We start from the raw sequence: 23,692 nt of genomic DNA on the forward strand, positions 1-23,692 counted from the left end.
TTTTGTGTACATGTCATAAACAATAGAACCTGATTTGGTTTAGTGCTCGGACACCACCTGCACAAACAGTGTGTGTGTGTGTGTGTGGTGTGGTGTGTGTGTGTTTGTGTGTGTGTGTGTGTGTGTATCGGTATTACTCTCCCAGTCTTATCTAACTCAGGCTTGTTATTGTTCTTAATGCAAAAAGATGCATGTTTCTTGTGTGTCTGTTGTTTACGTATATGTGTATGTATGTCTACATGTCTTTATATGTGTGTGTGTGTGTGTTTATATATTAGATTATAAATGTCTTTAGATTATTTTAAAATGTATGTTTTATATTATACTAAGCGTTATTGTGCCATAAAGATTAGATTTTGTGTACATGTCATAAACAATAGAACCTGATTTGGTTTAGTGCTCGGCCACCTGCAGCAAACAGTGTGTTGTTGTGTGGTGTGTGTGTGTGTGTGTGTGTGTGTGTGTGTGTGTGTGTGTGTGTGTTTGTGTGTGTTCGTGTGTGTGTGTGTATCGGTATTACTCTCCCAGTCTTATCTAACTCAGGCTTGTTATTGTTCTTAATGCAAAAAGATGCATGTTTCTTGTGTGTCTGGTGTGTAAGTCTATGTGTATGTATGTCTACATGTCTATATATGTGTGTGTGTGTGTGTGTGTGTGTGTGTGGTGTGTGTGTTTATATATATTAGATTATATAATCTTTTAGCTTATGGATGCAGGCGGTCAGGAGATAGACAAATGTCACGCTGCCCAAAGTTTAGGTCAGGAACGGAACTAATCTATAGAAAAGATAAATCTCTTCACTTCTAAGATAGAACGACAGCGACAGCCATCTGTTGACGCAATAACCATAAGGACAGAGACAGCAGCTGGCTCCGTCAAGTCTAAAGAATAAGATGAAGTGTTTCGTTTAGAATCAAAGGGTTTTTTGTCCAATCATGATAGAGCTTTCCTGTTGGGGCAGAAGGAATATAAGGAGTCATCCTTTCAGCCGGACTCAACAACTGCCTTTCAGAACATGAACAGACCACCATATTCAAACAGCTACAGCAGATGGTAAAAACTGGTCAAACTACTTTTCCAAACGCCACCATCTACATCCCTGTAATAAACTTTTCCAACAGGTTGAATCCACGCCAGCAGGCACTACTAACCACCCTCAATAATGCAATAACCTCAAAATACACCTTCCTTGCAGAAATCAATCCACTTCTTTTCCAGACAGCCAGAGACAATATCCACTGGACAGCAGACACGGCCGAGATGTTGTTCAAGTACTGGAAACAGCAATTAAACTCATAACGGGGACCAACTGTCACAGTACAACCCCCAGTCAAACATAACTAATCTTTCTGCTGTTTTCTCCCTCACGCCTGCACAGCTGGAGATCCTGGAGAAGGGCCTCACCTTCATCCCCACACCCAAACCTCCCACCCGGCCGGAGCTCAGGGGGGACCTACATACCTTTCACAGGAGGCTTAAACTCCTGGATCACTTTCAGGGAGGACAGAGGCGGGAACCTGTGCTCTTCACCGGACCGTCCCATTGGGAACCACACCTGGACACAATATCACCAGAAATAGCACAATTAATCATAAAAACAACCAAGCACTCACACATTGGCGCCCCTTTCCACACAAAGCACCCAACATTAGTCAGGAACACAAACAGATTATTAATTCTTTAGGTAATAACAAACACATAGTCATAAAACCGGCAGACAAAGGGGGCCAAATAGTTATTCAAGACAAGAACAATTACATTTTAGAAGCCAACAGACAGTTAAATGACATCACATATTATAGACCACTTACTAACACATTACAGATAGAAACACAAACACTTATTAGGGATATTACAGACAAACTTTACCAAAACAAATTCATTAACTTTAAACAGAAGAAATACCTGGACGGTCCGGATGAGCCCAGGTCTCGCCTCTTTTACCTCCTCCCAAAGATCCACAAGCCTCCTGAGACTTGGACGGTCCCCTTGTTGTTCCGGTCGGCAGACCAATAGTCAGCGACTGCGGATCAGAATCCTACAACATCACGGAATACATAGACCACTACATTAACCCACTTTCTAAACTGCACCCCAGCTACGTCAAGGACACATATGAATTTGTTAATAAAATAAAGAACCTCCAGGTACCCGTCACACTCTCCTTTTTACAATAGATATAGACTCACTGTACACCAATATTGAAACTTCACTTGGCCTCTCTGCCATAAAACACATCTTTAATAAGCACCCTGACCCATCCAGACCAGACAGCCAGATTTACAGTTACTTCATCTCACACTCACCCGGAACGACTTCACCTTTAACAATAAACACTATCTCCAGCTGTGCGGGTGTGCAATGGGCCGGAAGTACTCTCCGTCGTACGCAGACATCTACCTGGCCCATTGGGAGGAAACAGCTTTCCATCAACTCACCATCAAACCCCTGCTTTATTTCCGGTACTTGGACGACATCTTCGGCCTATGGGACAACTCAGAACCGACTTTCCTGACTTTCCTGGACACCCTCAACTCACATCACCCTAAAATAAAACTTAAGCACACCCTTCAACCCGTTACAGTGGAGTTCCTCGATACGAGGGTCTTCTTCCACAGCCCCGGCGTCCAGTCAAAGACAATAGCCACCAAGGTTTATTTCAAGGACACAGATCGCCATGCACTCCTTCATAAAACCAGCTACCACCCCAAGCACACGTACAGAGGCCTCATCAAGTCCCAGCTGATACGCTTCCACAGGATCTGCACCTTCCCGGAGCACGTGGAGGAGGCCACTAGGACACTTTTTAGTGCGATGAGGTTGAGGGGTTACTCGAGGCGCTTCCTTAGAGGTATCAAGGCGGAGGTCAGCGGCGGTCTCACAAACAGAGACCAGACCAGCACCAGCCAGCCGTCCAGCTCGACCCTCGTCCCTTTGGTCGTCACCTACTCGGAGAACCTGAGAAGCTTAATGCCAACAATAAAGAGGAACTTCCGGGGGGCGGGAAGAGTGCGATGTGCTGAAGGACTGCCGCATGATCTCCGCCTACAGGAGAAACAAAAACTTAAAAGACATGTTAGTTCACACGAATTTAAACAAGAACAAGGACCCTAGGGAGGCGCTTCGAGGTTCGGATATTGGTTTTACTCATCTCCCCCACATTTTTAACCCCCACAGCCGAGCTGGTTTTAGCCCTTGGCAGGTCCTGCAACACACCACCATTAATGTGGTCTATGCAATCAGGTGCAGGGCCTGCCATAAGTTTTACGTGGGGGAGACAAGAATGCTCTTTATTTAAGGATAAAACAACACCAATACATTTTAAATAAGGGCGATGGCACAACTGTTTTATATGCACATTTTAAACTCCACGGCCCTCAAAATGTTCAGAGCATGGGCCTGGAGAGCAACAGAACCTGGACCACGGGTCAGCGACGGGCAGCGGAGAGGAAGTGGATCCATTTTTTAAAAACCATAGACCCTTTGGGTCTGAATGAAAAGTACTTACATGGGTCCACTTCTCTTTTTAATTAAGTTTTTAGTTTGCAGAAACCCTTCCCTCCCACTGTTCTGATCTCCTTTCTCCTCAGGTTTTATCGGGACCTCCTCTGCAGGGCACTAGAACCAGTCTTTTAACCCCCTTACGTGTTCTCCTTCCTTTTTCTTTCTTTTTATTTTTATAACTCTCTTATTTTATGTAATGCCGTCCAGATTTTATTACTATTTTTTTCTTTTTAGGTAACTGATTTCTGCCTGCAGGGGGGCCCGACCTAAATATAGACAGACCTTTACATGTTCACTCTTTTAAATAAAGCTATTTACTAGATGCCTTGGTGGTCCTTTATGATTTTCTTTCTCGGGTTTTTATATGTTATATTTTAATGATATTATTAATATTTATTATTTTGTTTTGCAACATGAATTGCTTGCCTCTGGATTTTAACATGATGATACACATACCATCGGTTTTATGCATGTTTATAACAGTGTGATTTTATCCTATGATGTATTTTAAATGTTTTATTATTATTTATTTATTTATTATTGCATGGCACTTTTTATCTTCATAAGCACTTTTTAAAGCACTTATTTACTAATTTTAATGGTATGTGTACTTTTTAACCTTAGGGGCAAGCAATTCAAACTGTATTTTAGTACTTTTAAATGTGATTATGTCAAAAGAATATTTTAATATATTTTAATTGTATTTCTTTTAAACAGGACACCGGGCATTGTATTTATCAATACAACTTTTTTATATATTTTATTTATCTTAACTTTTCTTTTTTTCTTTCGCCCCCCCCCCCCCTCCCCCTTTTTTTTCTGTATTTACAATGTACATATGATATATTTTAATTATTGTAATTTTATTCATTATAGAGGGGAGAGGAGCTGAGCAGGAGTGGAGGAGACCTTTTATTTAAAGTTTTATGTTCCCGTTGTCCGTCTGGTCCTGTGGTCCCTTGGCCTTGCTCTGAGCATATGGCCTTCTTTTAAACAGTTTTTTAGAACCAAACCAGGTCTCTTAAGGAAATTTTAAGTGTTTTAATCACACCGGGGGTCCCCTTGTGCCCGTGCCCCTCGCAGCGCCCATCCAGGGCACTGCGTTTTACCCTAACCTAACCCTAACCCCCTAACCCTAACCCTAACCCAACCCCTAACCCTAACCCTAACCCTAACCCTAACCCAACCCTAACCCTAACCCTAACCCTAACCCTAACCCAACCCTAACCCTAACCCTAACCCTGAGCACCGGGAACACACTCCCAACGCAATACAATCGTCCTAGTCAAAGTAAGACAAAATGAAAAAAAACAAATGTCACGAAAGTAGGCCATGTTGGGTGTCTAAGAATCCGGCTTGAGGAGAGGATTACAAAGAACCAAGTGTGAGCTGGCTGCGACCTTCCTACGAGGACTTATGAACTTTCTTTTCGTCAAATTTTGTCCATTTTTGCATATCTCGAGAACCGTAAGTCGTAGAGACATGCGGACACTTCTGGCGTGTCCAGAGACCCCCAAAATGGGGAGGCGGAGCTTGGTTTCATCCCTCTATCTCCTTTCGTTTTTTGTCTATTAAATTTTTTTCGTCAAGACGTGGTGTTTACCCCCTACGCTAACCCTAACCCTAACCCTAACCCAACACACTAGAAGTTGGCCATTTTTAATTGTACGCCTTCAAGTTATTGTTGTTTTGTAGTTTCTTATGTTTGTATTGTACTGTTAAAATTGCCTAAATTTTTAATAAGGGCAATAAAGTGCAATTTGTTTACCTTTTACGAGTGCAAGCCTTTTTCTCAGCTAAAAGAAAACAAGGTCCTCTTCTGAAAATGCAAAATCTAAATCAGTTCATCTGTCATGTTGTCGTCCTTCCTGGTCTTAGTGTAGCTATGTGTGTTTTCAAAAACTGGCAGATGATCACTGACATAATTTGTTATTAGTCCACTTTCAACTTTATAGACAGTGACGTTGGTAAATATATTATCAATTAGTGTAGAAGTATTGGTTGTAATTCTGGTTGGTCGAGTGATTGAGGGATACAAACCGGGACTGTACACCAGATTAATGAACTCTGTTGTTTTGTTGTGGTCTTGTGGGTTGAGCAAGTCAATATTGAAATCTCAGCAGATAAAAAAACATTTTGAAATTACTGAATATTACTGAATATTTCTGTAATTATTTCCTTAAACATGTCATTATTCGATCCCGGTTTCCTATACATGCAGCTCATTAGAATGTTTTTAGATTTTTCCATTTCAATTTGTACTGTGATGCATTCCATGATTGTATTTAAAACAAAATACATTTTAGTAACTATTTGACATTAATATCTTGGGTCAATATATAATGCAACCCCCCACCCTTTGATTGTTTCCTATTCATGAATGATAGTTCATATCCCTTAATCTCCACCAACTCCGGTTGTTCTACCGTGAGCCAAGTCTCTGTTATTGCAAATGCTGTGAACATTGTGTTCCTCTTGTTTCAGGTACTGTTTGATTTTTTAAAGGTTTGCGATAAGGCTCCTGCAGTTAAAAGTCAGCCCATGAAGTTTGATGTAAATTTTACAATTTCTTGCCCATGTTGCCTGGGTCTTGTTTTGCTTCTGAGTATGAGTGCTTTCTTGGCAATATCAGCATTTTTCTTGCTGAAGTGTTCGCTGAAGTAAACTTGGGTGCCTTTTAATTTCCTTCCTTGTCTGAGGAGTGCTGACTTTTTCTTTCTGTTGGTGAACCGGATTATTACCAATGCAGATGCTGTTTGTTTTTGCTCGGCAGAGTATTACAATCCTCAATGTCCCCGCTATCAACATAAATGCCTTTTCTGTCCAAAAATCAGGCCTGGCCTGTTGTTCCAGCATCTCCTTCTCTTCCTCGGTAGCTTCACTCGGACTGGCAGTGGTATATCCAGCATCCGCGGCCACCCTGGCATAGTTCTGTTGTTTGGTTCTCCGGCCGCTGATAATCACACATATTGCTCGAGGTCAGCAGCTCAATTCTACAGAAAACCAATCTTCTCCACGCTTTGCCTCTTTAGCATTTTTATTTCACTTATCAGATCCATGATTTTCTTCTGTTGCTCTGCAACAGTTGAAATCTCCGCCGACAAGAAGTCCAGAGATTTCTTGATCTCCTCAACCTCATCGGGTAGGATTGCATTTTTCTTAGGCGGCATATTCCCCTGGGCCTGGTGGTAGCTGGCGGCACCAGAGCACCTGAGATGTCAAGGTTTCAATTTCCACTTCTTATGCAGATTATGTCTAACTATGTCGTAAATAGTAGAGGCGAGGCCTCAAAACCGAGAATATACTCGGGCGTTATATTTTAATAGGATTTTTTCCAGCTGTTGCATTTATCAATGTACAATCATTCTTACGCTCTGACTGGTGTGATACAAACGTTTCATGAATCTCACGTAAAGCCTGTTGTAAGAGGATTTCTGCGCTCATATCTGCGCTGGATTTCTACGTTAGGTTGATAAATGAGGACCATTAGCTCTAAAGATTTGATTCAATACATAACTGAAGTGAACACACGAATGAGAAGCACAATGGTGTTATTTGTTTACCTTGTCATAAGCTAAAGCCTTTTTCCAAAGCTACAAGAAAACAAGGTGCTCTTCTGCAAACGCACAGCTGGGAGTGCTTGAGAGCACTTTGAGGTGCAGAGGGATTTTCGTCTGAGATGCTTCGGGTGTGTTTAGGTGTGAGCCCAAATAGTCATCGAACAACAAAGACAAGAGAGCGATCATGCGGGGGAACCGGGGTATTGATGTCCTGTCCATGCAACCGATGGATGTGATCAAAACCTGTGTACAGCCCAACCACTTACCAATCACATCACTGGAAAATCAAAATTACTACAGGGTCCTGACCGGGTAGTGGATGTTCATTTGGCAAAATGGACAGTAGACTACCAGAACATGATATTCCTCATATGTCATAACCTCTTGATGCATCACCCTTTCAGAGTGTCTATCAGTGTGTCTCCAGCAGAGGATGGTTTCAATCCATCTACCTCTGGGTTATGGGCCCAGCACGCTTCCGCTGCGCCACTCTGCTAAAAATCAGCCCAGATGGGACTTGAACCCACTAGGCCACTGGGGCTTTACATTAACCATGTACACCAGTTCAGGAGAAATACATATACAGCGACTCCTAGTGGTTATGTATGCCAAATTTAAAGGGACTCCCTCTAGGCTATAATTTACACTTCTGAATTTTCAAGAGTTCTTTGATTTTTTTTGTTCCACATTGTTTCATGTATTTCTCCAGTTGCTACACTTATGAATACTTTCATGTATTTCCATGTTTCTATTTTTCATTACTGTAATTAATTCTCAATTTTCTTACCTCTGTCTTTACTTAGACTTGGTTGACTTGTTGTCTTCCAGAACATATTATTTATTTATCCTGTGGTCAAACTGCAAGTATTTTGAACTCCTACTTGAATTGTTGAACACTGAGATCGTTTATTTTGATTCTAAAGAAGAATGCTGCTTCAAAAAAAAAAGTTACGTCCTCTATACGGTTTCTTTGTCAGCTCTGCGTCCAGCAAAGAAGCCACAGCGCCTTAGGCCAACTAAAAAGCTTACAGCACCAGGTATTCCCAGGCGGTCTCCCATCCAAGTACTAAGCCGGCCCAACCCTGCTTGGCTTCCGAGATCAGACGAGAGCGGGCACTTTCAGGGTGGTGTGGCCGTAAGCAACCATACAGGGCGAAATCCAGCTATTTCTAGATGTGAAGACCTGAAGGTCCTCAAAACTTGAATAAACAGTTTGGGGTTGAGGAATACTGAACTACATGTTATCACACTATTAGTTCACGTTAACATTTCGCCGTAGCTTGCTAGTAGTTCAACTACCTTCACCTTGGAATCAAGAAGTTGTATTGCTTTTTGCTCTTTTTGCACTATAATTTACACTTCTGAATTTTCAAGAGTTCTTTGATTTGTTTGTTTTGTTCCACAATGATTCATGTATTTCTCCTAAATACTTTCATGTATTTCCATGTTTCTATTTTTCATTACTGTAATTAATTCTCAATTTTCTTACCTCTGTCTTTACTTAGACTTGGTTGACTTGTTGTCTTCCAGAACATATTATTTATTTATCCTGTGGTCAAACTGCAAGTATTTTGAACTCTTACTTGAATTGTTGAACACTGAGATCGTTTATTTTGATTCTAAAGAAGAATGCTGCTTCAAAAAAAAAGTTACGTCCTCTATACGGTTTCTTTGTCAGCTCTGCGTCCAGCAAAGAAGCCACAGCGCCTAACTAAAAGCTTACAGCACCAGGTATTCCCAGGCGGTCTCCCATCCAAGTACTAAGCCGGCCCAACCCTGCTTGGCTTCCGAGATCAGACGAGAGCGGGCACTTTCAGGGTGGTGTGGCCGTAAGCAACCATACAGGGCGAAATCCAGCTATTTCTAGATGTGAAGACCTGAAGGTCCTCAAAACTTGAATAAACAGCTTGGGGTTGATACTGAACTACATGCAGAGGTGGGTAGAGTAGCCAAAAATTGTACTCAAGTAAAAGTACTGTTACTTCAGAATAATATGACTCAAGTAAAAGTAAAAGTAGTCATCCAAATAATTACTTGAGTAAAAGTAAAAAAGTACTTGACGAAAAAACTACTCAAGTAGTGAGTAACTGTTGAGTAACGTCTGATTTATTTCTCAACACAAGCATCAATCAGACCGACAAAAATACAAAATAATCATATTTAGGCAAATTATAGTTCATCCAATCAATAAAATTAATTTATTAATTACAAAATAGCTTACTTGAGAGACTTGTCACATCAAATTTGGATGGATAGGCCTACTGCATGTGTAAAACATACTGTATGTAACCTAAAAGACAAACATCCACCTCTCCACAGCAGAAACTACAACCACCGCTACGTCTCCTCAGGTTAGATGTTGAGTTGTTGAACGCTGACATGTCCGTTTGTTTTGGTAGACCCTGAACACACCGCATAACGTAGCTGCTGTTTCTTTGCTTTGCTACGAGTGTAAAGCTAACCTGTCCCATATTAACGGTCTATGGTCCCGCTGCTGAAACGAGTATGGTCACGTGACTGCACAACGACGTGTGATTGGTTAAGCACAGTCACGTTCAGCGGAAGACTCTCTCTCTCTGTCAAAATAAAACAAAATGAGACGTACGCGGGGGTAAAAACAATGACGCGTAGTAACGAGTAACGAGCTCATTGGAGCCTGATGTAGCGGAGTAAGAGTACAGTTTCTTCTTCACTAATCTACTCAAGTAAAAGTAAAAGTATAGTGATTTAAAACTACTCCTAGAAGTACAATTTTTTCAAAAACTTACTCAAGTAAATGTAACGGAGTAAATGTAACTCGTTACTACCCACCTCTGACTACATGTAATCACACTATTAGTTCACGTTAACATTTCGCCGTAGCTTGCTAGTAGTTCAACTACCTTCTATTACAAGAAAACTTCCACAGACTGAGAAGGATGTATGGCTGTTAGATGGTGCAACTTGTGTTAGGGGCCTATATCAGAGAGATGACGGGCCCTGCTTACCTAAGAATTGGTAGCTAAGATGAGCCATGGCGGGGGCCATGTCTCAAATGGGAGGAGCAGAAGGTGTTTCACACCTTCAAAGGTTTCAATTCTTACTTAAATTTCTTTTTTTTTTTTCTTTTTTTTTTTTTCTCAGCACAATTCCATTTTTAATTTACATAGAAATTGTAAATCAAAGAGGCCTGAAATCTTAAGGAATTCCACTTGAAATAATATTATTAAAGAAAACAATGCATTTCAAATAATATATATATTTTTGATTAAAATAACTGATTCTATATTAAGTATGTGGACCCTTGTATGAACATAAAACGTTTGAAAGTGATTTTATTTTCATCATATACACCCTTTCATCAATTTAAAAATGAACTTAGAAAAGTCTTAAGAAAATTAAGACATTTGTATTGAAGAACAAAAAAACTACAATACAAATACACTTGGAACAATGTACGTAAGAACAATTTTCAATATTCATTCATTTATAGTTTAAACAAAAGTTGAACAGTTTACATTCACAACAAGCAGTTAAAATCTTTAAAATTAGTATATGCTTGGTGAGCAAGGTTCAATGGATGCATTGTGGGCCATTGGAACACAGGATCCAGTTCTCTAAACACTAGATTTTGATTTACTGTTAACTGTGGAAGATTTTTTCTTCTGCTCTTCCTTCTTTTTCGACTCAAAAAGCCCCTTTGCATTACTTCTTCTCCTGGAAGAATCCTCTGCGCCAGATCACTGCAATTAAAGTACTAATCAGCATTTTAGGTTCCAAAATTGCTAAAACAGACCTAACTAACTATGTTGGGGATATGGCAGTAGTCTGGTTTATACTTTATTTCTAGCCCAACAAATTCCATATTTGACATTAAGGAGTCAGTTTTGATATTATATAAGTAAACGATTATACTGCAATATTCCCAAGAACTTTAGGGTCATTAAAACCCAAGGTATCCTGACCATTACCACACCAGAAAGCATTCATTGAAGGATTGGTAATGACCAGGCTGAAAACAAGGGTTTAGTAAATGGAACTGTAAATGTGGTAAAGAACATACCACAGGAGCATGCTTATTGAACAACTTCATGTGGTCAGGAACAGACCAAAAGCTAAAATAACTAACAACTTTACATCCTAAATAATGTTTTGAACATCTGAACTTCATGCTATTGAAACCTGCAAATCTGAATGTATCGTTGATCGCCAAAGCCAACTGAGGCTTCTGGATGTTTATGGAATAAGGAGTCTAGGAAAAGAATGTGTCTCTCGCTCAGCTTCAAAACCTGTACACATATTTTTAGGAATTTTAACGTAAATAATTGTAATACAATTTCTAAAATTAAAAATAAAATAGGTTTCTACAAAGAATAAATTAGTTTATAATAGTAATACAGTGCAAAAGTAAGGGTAATAAAAAACTGCAGACGTACACAGAGTATGTAGTGTCCTGGTTTCCAAATAGGTATGAGGACAAAATCTTTGTTTGCCAAATCATTCTGAAAGACAAATCATGTAGAAATAAAAAGCAGAACAGATCTGAACCTTTATTTTTGTAAATAATTATAAATTAACTATTTCAAAAAATATAATAATAATATATTTACGGGGAAAGACAAGGTATCCGGACAATGTGGAGGTAGCCATGTTGGTACAACATAGCAATCCACTGCATAAACATCCTTTTGCTGATGGCACATATATCAATTAAATTAAACATGATTTCAAATAAACAAAATGTATCATTGGATGCTGTATATCTCAAACAAAATAATTTACCTGTGACTGTGCTATTTGGGTGATTATTTGAAAACAGCAATTTGCTATCTGTATGGAGCATAAAAAAAAAAAATTACAAGGCAAAAACAGTGTGCTAAACCCAAATAAGTTGTTAATATTTCAGTTGTGCTTACTGTGACCTCCAACTCCCGTGCCAAGCCCAGAGTCAAAAAGTCTCTGCGTTGCAAGGTAACTTGCTGTACTTTGGTAAACTGGGTTCGTATAATTGTTTCATCTGGATTTCTTTTGGGGTCCAAGACATATTTCAGCTACACACACACACACACACACACACACACACACACACGTAAATTAAGAGTACTGTGGGAAAATAATACAATGACTGAGGTGGTGATGAACAGGGCACTCAGGAACGGCCACGTAAAAGCTGGCTTAAAGTATATACTGAATTAACCAAAGACTAAATAAGAGTGTGTGTATGTGTGACATATTATACATTATGCTTTGCAGCTGGGTTACAGCTAGGAGGGAGAGAACAGACAGGGCTATCTTAGTCAGATATGCTACAGTGAGCACGGGAGGAGGAGATGGTGAGGCCAAGGACACTGAAGTTCAGGACGGTCTGATAACTCAGAGAACAGGACATACAAACTAAGGAGTGAACATAGCTGTCTGGTGAGGTAAATGATAACTGAAAATAATAAGAAGAAAGAGGGAAGAGGCAGAGCAGAGAGTGTAACCCAGCAACAGTATAGCTGACCAATCAGGCCCCACAAGGGGAACCAATATAACCCTGAGCACACTATTGTTTAAGTGCCTTTTGGGGGACCTCTGTACTAGACAAGTCTCCATCAGGTCCGTGCACGTGTAACTGCTCGGAAACGCATTTCATCTGTTGACCACAAGAATAAACGCTGTGTTAATTCATCATGGAGTCAGTTGTCAGTTTATAGAAGGATTTCTCCAACAAATTTGGTGACCCCGACGTGATAACGTAATTGGACAGGGGAATCGAACTGGACCTTGACATTGTGTCCACGGTCCGCTTCAGCTCAGCCACCGGACTGACATCCCGCAGCCCGTGAAGGGGACTGAGCGGCGATACTGCGATTCGTTGGTGTGATCACTGAGAGCTCTCAACAAAAAAGGTAAGCAGAAGCCTGTTTAAAATCAAAATTCTGTTATTGGCTGAAAACTAAATTGATGTGATCACATTTCAACTGTCGTAAGTGTTGTTTTAAGCGAAAAGTATTGATTGAATGTGCTGTAATTAAAGGGATATAAACAGATGAAATGTTGGGGCATGTGATGTGATTAAACAGAGAAAAACAACTAGAGAGTTGTAAGAGAATTGTTGAATAATACGGGTGGCGGTAGGAGAGGAAAAGGGACAAATAGTCAGAGGAAAATACGTCCAGATGGTTGACGAGGTAGGAGACTGCTAAGGACAGATAGTTCAGATGAGTGATTGTGAATTGCCACCCTTGGTTCTGTGTGAACATCCTGAAAAGAGTTGCAGTTAACAGATTGTCATTGTAATATTACGAGTCCACCGCGAGTGTATTTGTGCGAAGGAGTGAGAGGTCACTTTTTAAGTTGTAAAGATTATAGAGATGTACATAAAAAGGCTCTAGATGGAGTCTTAATGAAAAAGTTGTTCGTTGTTGCATGTGTGATTTTTGTTGTGGTTTGGCTTGTTGGATTTTTTCTCACTGCTTATTTGTTGTAAAATGACGACCCCTTATGGTAAAGTGTTAGTAGGGGCAGTGAAAAAGTATGGCAGTAAAGGAGAGGAGAAAGTAGCAAAAGAGATTGTGAAAGAATGGGAGAGAGGAGGATGGATTGAGGGAGAAGGGGCACCGTCCCCGGAGAAAGTGAATGAAATAGTGAAGTATGAAAAAAGTAAGTTGGAGTATGCGGAAAGGCAGGCAGAGGAGGAAAAGAAAAGAAATGGTTTAAATTGACTAAACCAAAGCAGAAGGAGTATGAAGCGCAGAAAGAGAAATATGGGGTGGGGTTGAAAATGACAAATGCAATACAGAAACAATTGGGATTGACAAAACAAGATGACAAAAGTTCACCAAAAACTGAGACAGAAGCTGAACAGAATAAAACCGTTAGCGCAGAGAAAACCCCGCTGCCCGCTGAGGCGCCCCCGCCAACAACCCTTTTTATCCAGATATAAGAAACCTAAGAATTTCCGCTCCACCGCCGCCGTATACAGGTCCAACGGCATCAAAACCCACAGTCCAAGCCCCAGTGGTAACTGCCCATTTACAGCCAAATGCATTACAAATAGACGTACCACAGGACCCATTGATACCGGCATTAGAGGGCCGCGTACAGGATTTAGAATGTTATCTAAATTTAATGGTACAGTCAGCGCCAGGGGGAGCAGCAGCGGCTCCACCACAACCAGCGGCTACAGTCCCAGCCGGCCCAAGCAAAGCTAGTACCCCATATTCAGCGTCTTTTTGCCAACAAAATCCAGAGCATTTTCACATGTCAGTAAAAGGACCCAGTCCACCTCACCATAGTACCCCACAAGACTCAGGAAGTAAGGAAGATAGCGAACAGTCAGACAGCAGCAGGGAAAGTGAGCAAACAGACAGAAGCTCCAGCTCTAGGGAAAGGACTAAAAAACGACATAAACGCAGGCCCAGATCTAGATCACAAAGTCCTCAAGACGTTTTTGTAGCAGGCACATTTAAAGGTAATTTACCACGAGGACCCTGACGAAGTTATGCTGCGAAGATCAACTAGAATAAGGAAAAACTTAACAAAGAGTTCAGAGAGATAAAAAAGCAGCAAGAGCAGCTGCGTCGAACAGTAAATGAGCTCAGTGAGGGAGAGCAGACGCGCCACACACCAGAGGCGGGGCTACAATGCCCACTCCGCCCAGTAGGAGGAGGAGGAGGACTGTTGATGTACACCCCTTACAGTTTTGGTGACTTAGATTCTCTGTGTGCAAAACTCCCCTCCCTGACAGGAGGGGCTGAGCATTTCCTCACAGCTTTCAATAGTCTTACAGCAGGAGTGCAGCTGTGTTTGGGAGATCTCAGAGCAGTATTGGGTAGAGTAATGGGAGCAGATGAAGCTAGTGCTGCCCTCACCAGAGGGGGAGCTGGACCCACTGTTCCCGCATCAGTGCCTGCATCAGCAGTAACCCCTGGCATTTGGGCTGAGCTGCACCGCATGTATCCCACAGTTGGGGATCATGCAGCATGGCATGATTTAAAAAGACTAAGTGATGAAAATTTTGATGCCTATGCAGATAGAGCAAAAAAGATTTGGCAGCGTGCTATGAGGGAACCGTGGGACCAGTCCGCCGCCACAGTGGCGCTGTTCCGCCATGGGGTACTAGGGGGATTACCCACAGCAGTTCAGACACAGTTAGGAGGAGTAGTAGGCCTGCAAACAATGACCGATGCAACATGGGGCGAGAATGTGCGTCATTTCCTGTCAAAACACCAAAAAGGAGCAGAGCAACAAGAAGATGAATTAAAAAGACTACAAACTCAAGTGTTAAAGAAACAACTGGAAGAATTAAACAAGCCCAAGCCCAGCAAAGCTAAACAAATGACAGTCTCACAGAACCCCCAACAGTCAGAAGCCCCTCACAGTTGCAGACATGCTGTCTTTTCTGGGCCTCACAGGATACAGCCGCTCACATATCCTTGACTATACCAACAGAACTCATCGCTGTCTCACCGCCCCCTCCTATGGACAACAGAGGCCGAGGCCGCCTTCTCTGACCTCAAAAGTGCCCTAGCAAGGGCAGAGACACTCACCTCCCCAGACTACTCACTCCCATTTCATATGGATGTTTCTGAAAACGATGGCTTTCTCAATGCCATTTTATTTCAGAAAAAAGGGGGAGACAGACATGTACTGATGTACCACTCATCAAGGCTGGATACAGTGGAAAAAGGACAGACAACCTGTGCCCGCTATGTAGCGGCGCTGGCAAAATCCATTGACAAAACAGCACATATTGTAATGTGCCATCCAATAACAATCCACACCACACATGGTGTCACAGCTTTTTTGGCCAGCAAGGAATTTGCATACAGTGCCACAAGGAGAACAAAACTGCAGACTGCCTGTACCCAACCGCACATCACCTACTCATCAGAAGGAATAAACATGGCCAACAGTATGAGTAGACAGGGAGTGCCACATGTTTGCGAGGAAGAAGCAGCCCAAGAAAGCAGAATAAGGTCAGATCTGGAAAACGTACCAGACATGTCGGCTGACATGTGGCTCTACACAGACGGATGTTGCTACAAAACAAAGGATGGGACTAACAAAGCATCATATGCAGTAGTCCAACAACACCCAGATGGAACACATCAGACACTGGAAGCAGGAATAATAAACCAACCAGCGTCAGCACAGAAAGCAGAAATAAAAGCTCTGATCGCAGCCCTTCTGCTAGCCAAAGGAAGAACAGTGAACATTTTTACAGACTCTGCTTATGCTCATGGAACAGCACACTTGGACGCGATCATGTGGAAAAGGCGAGGATACGTCACCTCTGCAGGAATGCCCATAAAACATCAGAAGGAGATAATGGAGCTAGTGGAGGCTATTGCCGCTCCACTAAAGGTGTCCATAATGAAATGCAAAGGACATGACGCAGGGCAAGGAAGAGTAAGTGCAGGAAACGAGGCAGCAGATTCTGCAGCCAAAAGAGCGGGAGGATACTCCCCAAAACAGATGGTACTATCGAAAGAGATAGAATCACAACCAATGGCACTGGAGCCTAAAGACATTCTAGAAATGCAGAAAAAGGCAGGAGCCTATGAATGGAATCAGTGGCAGCGGAGCGGCGCCACAAAAGACAAAGATGGGATATGGAGGTCTCATCAAGGAAAGATAGCAGCATCAGCCGAGATGTGCAGAATGTTGCTACCTGAGGCACACAGACCAACACATGAAGGAAGAAAACAGACTCTCCTGAATCTGTCTGAGCTGTGGTGGCACCCCAATTTGAGGGACATGGTGACACATTTTTGTCAGGAATGCAGGGTGTGTGGAGAGCATAATGTTCAGAAACCATACACCACACTAAAAGGAGCGTACCCAGTCCCCACAGCTTGTTTTCAAGATATCAGTATAGATTATACTGATATGGGCGCAGAAAATGTGGTAGGGGGAAAAAGGTATCTTCTGGTGATGGTAGACAGGTTCTCTAGGTGGGTAGAAGCCATTCCCACCGGAAAAGAGGACGCAAAAACAGTGGTGAAATGGCTCAAAACTGAACTCATCCCGAGGTATGGGGTCCCCAGGCGAATAAGGTCAGATAATGGCACACATTTTAACAACAAACTACTAAGAGAAGTAGAACAGGCCCTGGGAATCACTCATGCCTTCGGATCAGTTTATCATCCACAGTCACAGGGAATGGTGGAAAGAGCAAACCAGACATTGAAGGCTAAGATAGCCAAGGCATGTGCAGGAAGCAAGTTAACATGGGTAGAAGCGCTCCCATTGGCCCTCATGGCTATGAGGTCCTCAGAAGGACGAGAAACACATTTGACCCCACATGAAATAATGACAGGGAGAAAAATGCCAGGACCTCCACTAGATGGAGGCCACATGCCAATGTTAGATGTTCAGCAAATAGAAATGACAGACTATATGAAAAAGCTAACATCTCTGGTTTCAGCCCTTTCTACGCAGGTCCAGTTGGCGAACAGGAAACCGCAGGAGGAAGCAACACTACCTGTCAAGGTAGGCGACTGGGTCAGGGTCAAAGTTCACAAGAGGAAGTGGACTGACCCCAGGTGGTCCGGGCCGTACGAGGTGGGGGAGGTTACTTCACACTCGGTCCAGGTTAAAGGTAAAAAAGGAGCACCTTGGCACCACCTGACACATTGTGCCCCAGCCGCACCTCCTAGCCGCCCATTGGCAGAAATTAGAAAAGCAATCCAAAATGTATAGATGGAAGAGATGTTTTGGCGGGGAACAGCCCCCGCGTAGTACACCCATAACTTGGAAGGCAATGGGGTTTGGGAAAAAGACAACAGTTGTCCTAGCAGTAGTAGTAGTAGTGGGAGTTGCAGCATTAGTTCTGGGGTTGGAACATGCGTATGGGGACCGAGACCACAAAGAACAATCACCCGGTAGTGTCCAACCACCTCTCAGTAACAAAGGAAATGAAACTAGACGAGAGAAAAGAAGAGCAATTTGGGCAGTAGTGAAGCAACACACTAAGGGCCCATCCCCAAGGTGCGGTGCCAGATTGACTCTCCCCTATGTGAGAGACTCAACCACGTCATTTACCTTTGATTTGTGTCAGGCTATAGACTGCGGGGGGTATAATAGTTTCTACAAAAACACAGATGTGTACATCTGTGACGACTATCAAAGGTAGAGGATTGTGAAAGGAGCGCTTCCGGACAGGTGAAAGGTAGTCTCTGTAACAGCTGGTATGACGCGGGTTGGACAACAGGAGGGTGGAAACCATGGGCGAGGTTGACAGACAAAAGAGATTGGTGGGTACAACAAGATGAATGGGAGATATTATCTATACAGCGGGACTATAGTTCAGACCCCACGAAAAATCCCATAACCCTGTCAGTAAATAGAGCAATTGGGAGCAGGAACGGTCAGGATGTCTGGATGTTAGCCATAGGTGTATGGATAGCAGGAAGTGACCAGATAACCCCCCTGCAGATAAATATTTTGGATCCCCTCACGCACACACAGAATGACACTGACATGGCAGAGACTACAGTAAAACCCCCTCTGAAGGAGGAAGACGTAATAGTGCAGGACTTCTCTAAAATGAGGGTGGAAGATGTGTTAGAGTTATCAGCAGGTGCAGGCCAGGACAATTTATGGATCAGGTGGCTAATACAGAATGCCAAAGAACAACACATGGAAGGGTGCGTGGCCTGTGCCACAGCTAGACCAGTCATGTTCACTAACCGGCCCCGTTGTTTCCTAATGAGGACCCAGCAGGATATGCATGCATGTTGAACTTCACACACTCTAAGACAGCTTCCCGCAATTGTACTACCCTAGCATCCCTCTTTCCCCCAGGCTTTGAAAAACCAGGGTATTTTACCGCCATAAAGGGGGAGGGTGCAAGATATCACTGTTTCAATCTCACCGGATCAAGCAAGCCCACAATCAAACTAGGTGATATACCCCAGACTGGTGTAATACAACTGTACAAAACAAAACAGCCCTAGGCCCAGTGGCTAGAATAGGACTATTCTACTATTGTGGTGGTCTTAGGTTGTACTCCCAGATAAAGTTCCCAAATCAAACGTCAGGAGTTTGTGCTATGGTTAGATTAGCTATGCCCATATCTTTGGTGGGGAGTAGAGTCCACTATACCCACCATAAGGCTGTGCAACTGACCGTAAAGAGAAGGCGCAGGGCCCGTAGTATGCAAGGCCCGGCTTTTGATCCATGGGCGGGAACCCCAACCTATATAGACAGCATAGGAGTTCCTAGGGGTGTCCCGAATGAATACAAATTGGCAGATCAAATAGCCGCAGGATTTGAGAATATACCACTGCTTTCAGCCATCTTCCCGTCACTCCCAGCAAAAATGTAGATAGGATAAATTTTGTGCATTATAATGTTTTACGCTTGAGCAATGCAACTAGGGATGCCATCGAAGGCCTGGCCGAGCAGATGGCCCCAACGTCCCTCATGGCGCTCCAGAATAGGATGGCGCTGGACATACTGTTGGCTGAAAAAGGAGGAGTCTGTTCCATGTTCGGAGAGATGTGCTGTACGGTCATCCCTAACAACACTGCCCCGGATGGGAAGGTCACCAGGGCTTTGAACCAACTTCGAGCCCTTTCCCAGGAGATGCATGACGCCTCAGGTGTATCAAATCCATTGGAGGGGTGGATGACAACCTTTTTTGGCAAATGGAAGAATCTTATCACTGCTTGTTTGACATCTATTGCTGTTTTTCTCGCTATTCTAGTTACCTGTGGGTGTTGCTGTGTGCCCTGCCTGCGGACCATGACATCCCGGCTCATCACCACTGCCTTGTCCAAAGAAAAAGCGCCGCCTCCCTATTCCGCTGGGATGCTGCCATTACTCACCATGCCAGAGGACGGGGAGGACGTTGAGGCACTGCAGTTAGTGTAAAAGGTGTTCGCACCTAGTAGGTGCGAAAAGGGGGAATTTGTGGGAAAATAATACAATGACTGAGGTGGTGATGAACAGGGCACTCAGGAACGGCCACGTAAAAGCTGGCTTAAAGTATATACTGAATTAACCAAAGACTAAATAAGAGTGTGTGTATGTGTGACATATTATACATTATGCTTTGCAGCTGGGTTACAGCTAGGAGGGAGAGAACAGACAGGGCTATCTTAGTCAGATAAGCTACAGTGAGCACGGGAAGAGGAGATGGTGAGGCCAAGGACACTGAAGTTCGAGGACGGTCTGATAACTCAGAGAACAGGACGTACAAACTAAGAAGGGAGTGAACATAGCTGTCTTGTGAAGTAAATGATAACTGAAAATAATAGACAGGCAAGAAGAAAGAGGGAAGAGAAAGAGCAGGGAGTGTAACCCAGCAACAGTATAGCTGACCAATCAGGCCCCACAAGGGGAACCAATATAACCCTGAGCACACTATTGTTTAAGTGCCTTTTTGGGAACCTCTGTACTAGACAAGTTTCCATCAGGTCCGTGCATGTAGAATTGCTCGGAAACGCATTTCATCTGTTGACCACAAGAATAAACGCTGTGTTAATTCATCATGGAGTCAGTTGTCAGTTTATAGAAGGATTTCCCCAACATCGCCTTTTGGACAGCTGTCAAATCTGAAGTCTTCCCCATGTTTGTGTAGGCTTCAGAACTGGACTGAGAGACCATTTAAAGCCCTTTGCAGGTGTTTTGAGTTAATCAGCTGATTAGTTTGTGGCACCAGGTGTCTTCAAAATTTAACCCTTACACAATATTCTAATTTTGTGACACACGGAATTTTGGATTTTCATTTGTTGCCACTTCAAATCATCAAAATTAAATGAAATAAACATTTGAATGCATCAGTCTGTGTGTTACACCTTTGAATGCAATTACTGAAATAAATCAAGTTTTTCAAAATATTCTAATTTACTGGCTTTACCTGTGTGTGTATATATAAATGTGTGTGTGTGTGTGTGTGTGTGGTGTGTGTGTGAGAGAGATATTGGCTGAATTTCATTTTGAATGACTAGTGTCTAATCGTAAATCTAAATAAAGAAACAAAGGTGTGTGTGTGTGTGTGTGTGTGTGTGTGTGTGTGTGTGTGTGTGTTTGTTTAGGATGCGGTTGAAATAAAGCCGGAGGCTGGTCCCTAATCTACAAGAGATGTGGGAGGAAATGATCAATAACCAAGGAATAATTTGATTGTGAACTCACTGTGAATTGTCCCCATAAATAAATTCATATATATATATTTGAACATTTCCAAAATTCCCCTGTCACAACAACCAAACCATTTCAGGTGACGTATTTTATCTTCATACTTTATGTATAGACAAAAAAGGGGTCACATATTTTGACAGCTGTTGTCAGAATATGTGACCCCTTGTGACTAAGACCAGATGTTGACCAGAGTGATTATTGTTTTTTTTTGTCTATACAGAAAGTATGAAGATAAAAAAGTCACCTGAAATGCTTTGGTTGTTGTGACAGGTGAATTTGGAAATGTTCGAATATATATGGAGTGCAGTAGTGCTACACTTTTTTTTGCCTGCTCTAGAGCTGACTCGCAGTATGAATCAAACCACTTAGTTAAGGACATGGGCAAATTGCTTGGAACAGTTTTAATATACTACTTTCATTATCCATGAAAATGTTTCAACATTTGATGGTGCATTGTTGAATTATATATATTTTTAAAATTAATTGTGACATTCTTTTCAATGCAAAAGAAACTGAAGTAATGCAATGAATTCATATTGCAGATTACAGATTTTTAGAAATTCGGAAAGCAGTGGACCATCACGCCTTTAACGAAGGAGCTTAGCGAGGCGACAAATAACTTTTAAAGTTGCACTGCTTCAGCATTCTGATCAGAGGATCACTTCACGTATGGTCAAGTCTATCCTGTTAGCATGGCATTTTGGTCTGTATTGTTTAGGCTTACCCTTTATGCATGGGTTCTTCACTTCATCTACCCACTGTATGTGTTATTTAAATAAATAATTACCGCATCACGGAACTCATTTGATATTAGATTTCACTTTGTCATTGCACGTCACTACGTACAAAGCAACAACCTGCAGATATTACTGAATGCATTTAGCAGCTTGGAATGATTGTGCTATTGACAAAGGTAATACTTTTGTTTGACGCTTTGTCAGATGCCACTGAACCTCGCCGGGTCGTTGTACCCCTGGATTTACAGGAAGATGAATTTCTTCAAGTCCTGAGGGACACGTTTCAAGATTTGCACACGCAGCAAGAGTTTTAGTTGTGCAGAGTAAATGGCCAAAGAATGGTCATGCCTCTGAACCTGAACACTAAGTGCCCCAGGGAAATCCATCTCAATAATGCCTTGCGTCGGTCCAACTTATATATTCGTCCACAGTATGCAAATGTGTGTGAGGATTTTCAGTAGAATACTTAAGGTTACCATGTACCTGTAACACCATGTACAGATTTAAGCCGAAATTACTTTCGGATCAGGTGGATCTGGAAATTGTACAGTCAAAAAAGTATTTAGTCAGCCACGGATTGTGCAAGTTGTCCTACTTAGAAAGGAGAAGTCTGTAATGTTCATCATAGGTACACTTGTACAGCTCTTTGGTCTTGGCCATGGTTTTGTTTGGAGTCTGACTGTTTGAGGTTGTGGACAGGTGTCTATTTCTACAGATAACGAGTTCAAACAGGTGCCCTTAATACAGGTAAGAAGTGGAGGACATAACAGCTTCTTGAAGAAGAAGTTACAGGTCTGAGAGCCAGAAATCTTGCTTGTTTGTGGGTGAGACTAAATTGACTAGATCAGCGGTCAATTTGCATGTCCAGTTAGGTGGACGGTATGTTTATGTAAGTATAATGACAACTGAGTTGGTAAATATACAGATTTCCATCTCCATAAAACATTTTAAGCAATGGGACTTAAATATTGTATCAATTTTTCTTTAACCCACCAGAACAAATTGACTGACAAATTGTTGTGGCAATTTAGAACCATGTAGTTGAACGAGTCTGGCCTGAGGTGAACAATCGTGTCAATTATCCCCTGAAGACAGCCCTTCTGCAGTTGGTGGATCAAGAGGAACTAGACATGGAAGACAACCTTGTGAGATATGGTTGAGTCATGGAATGCTCACAGAATTCCAGGTAATATAAACCAGTGCTGCAAAGATTAAAATAATTACAACAGACATTCACAAGTTTTAAGACTAACAGTATGTTCTTTTATTTTACAGGTAAAGGTATACCGGATAATTTGGCTGCCAGTGGGTGTCCAAAAAAAATACCACAGGAGCTGTTGCCTCATTCAGTTGAAGCAGCAGACCTCTACAGAGAACAGCTGGGATCTTCACTGACAACCCATTCTACTTTTGGAGTTGATCCATTTTTAACTGAACAGGACAAACTTGCAGTCGAGAATCAGTTTGCAGAGAAATATCCAGACATTTCAAACTTGTTCTCTAGAGCAGTTAACAATGATTTTGCTCCATACAAAGAGGCGTTGCTCTATCTCGTAACAATAACTCAGCGTAATGTGTGAAAAAACATTGCTCTATTTGAACTACAGAATGTAAATTACTGACAAGAGCAATGACTTGGTAGCAATGGGTGTTTGGTAACAACTGTTTAAATCAGTAAAACAGTGATGTCTATAAGAACAGTAGTCACATTTTCAACAAAAACAATTTCACATCACTTGTACAAGAACTCTGACCGACACATTGAATTGATAAAACAAA

The 23,692-nt window shown here is 42.1% G+C and overlaps 1 long non-coding RNA gene and 2 other non-coding genes across 4 annotated transcripts; all 3 read right to left on the bottom strand.

Moving 5' to 3' along the window:
- Positions 1 to 8,086: 8,086 nt before the first annotated feature.
- On the bottom strand, positions 8,087 to 8,205 carry LOC116684585 (5S ribosomal RNA). Its single transcript, XR_004330793.1, has one exon. It is a non-coding gene; the product is annotated as a 5S ribosomal RNA (ribosomal RNA).
- A 575-nt stretch (positions 8,206 to 8,780) lies between these two features.
- LOC116684587 (5S ribosomal RNA) lies at positions 8,781 to 8,899 on the bottom strand. The gene has a single exon (XR_004330794.1). It is a non-coding gene; the product is annotated as a 5S ribosomal RNA (ribosomal RNA).
- Positions 8,900 to 11,488: 2,589 nt separating this feature from the next.
- On the bottom strand, positions 11,489 to 12,139 carry LOC116684584 (uncharacterized). 2 transcript variants are annotated; one of them, XR_004330791.1, is made up of 3 exons: positions 11,960 to 12,139; positions 11,826 to 11,873; positions 11,489 to 11,545 (listed from the first exon to the last, which is right to left on the bottom strand). It is a non-coding gene; the product is annotated as an uncharacterized LOC116684584 (long non-coding RNA). The 2 variants fall into 2 exon arrangements; XR_004330792.1 differs by lacking the exon at positions 11,489 to 11,545 and adding an exon at positions 11,556 to 11,734.
- Between the last annotated feature and the right edge of the window lie 11,553 nt (positions 12,140 to 23,692).

The sequence above is a fragment of the Etheostoma spectabile genome, unplaced genomic scaffold (assembly GCF_008692095.1).
Source record: "Etheostoma spectabile isolate EspeVRDwgs_2016 unplaced genomic scaffold, UIUC_Espe_1.0 scaffold00019330, whole genome shotgun sequence".
NCBI lineage: Eukaryota > Metazoa > Chordata > Actinopteri > Perciformes > Percidae > Etheostoma > Etheostoma spectabile.